This window comes from Hipposideros armiger, unplaced genomic scaffold (assembly GCF_001890085.2).
Source record: "Hipposideros armiger isolate ML-2016 unplaced genomic scaffold, ASM189008v1 scaffold_480, whole genome shotgun sequence".
NCBI classification, from domain to species: Eukaryota; Metazoa; Chordata; class Mammalia; order Chiroptera; family Hipposideridae; genus Hipposideros; species Hipposideros armiger.
Window position 1 is genome coordinate 935,643 of NW_017731830.1, and position 674 is coordinate 936,316.

Sequence of the window (674 nt, forward strand, 5' to 3'; positions counted from 1 at the left end):
CACCACCGTCCACTGTGTCTCTAGCACTTGGCCTGGTCTCTGGCATAAAGTAGAGAATCAGAAAATATGCACCAGTGTGACATAAGAAATATATTTGATCTTTGTCCCTGGTTCCTGGCACAGAGCTCCTAAAACCCTTGAATCTCCTGAGTGAAAAGAGCGTTTCTGTTGTTCCTAACAAGTCCCTTTCATCACATCTGAGTTTCTACTAATGCGGTAATTTAGGATGTGACCATTACCTAGCCTCTGATCACCAGAAAGACCAAACTTGTGACTATACAGTGGGGATTTTCAGCCCCATCTGCTGACCCCCAGAGGTCATATCTTCCATTCCTTGCCTGTGCATCTCTTCCATTTGGCTGTTCCTGAGTTTTATCCTTTATAATAAATTGATAAGTATAAGTGAAGTGCATTCCTGAGTTCTGTGGGCCCTTTAGCAAATTAGTGAACTTGAGGAGTAATTTGAACTCCTGAATTTGTAGCTGGTTGTTTAGATGTGTGGGTGGCCTGGAACTTGTGACTGACATCTAAAGTGGGGGCAAGTCTTGTGGGACTGAGCCCTGTAACATGTCATCCGTTACCCGACAGTAAATCCAGGTAGCTTCAGAAATGAATTGAATTGTTGGAGAGCCAGTTGGTGTTGGAGAAGCAGGGAACCTGTGCTGGAAAAAACC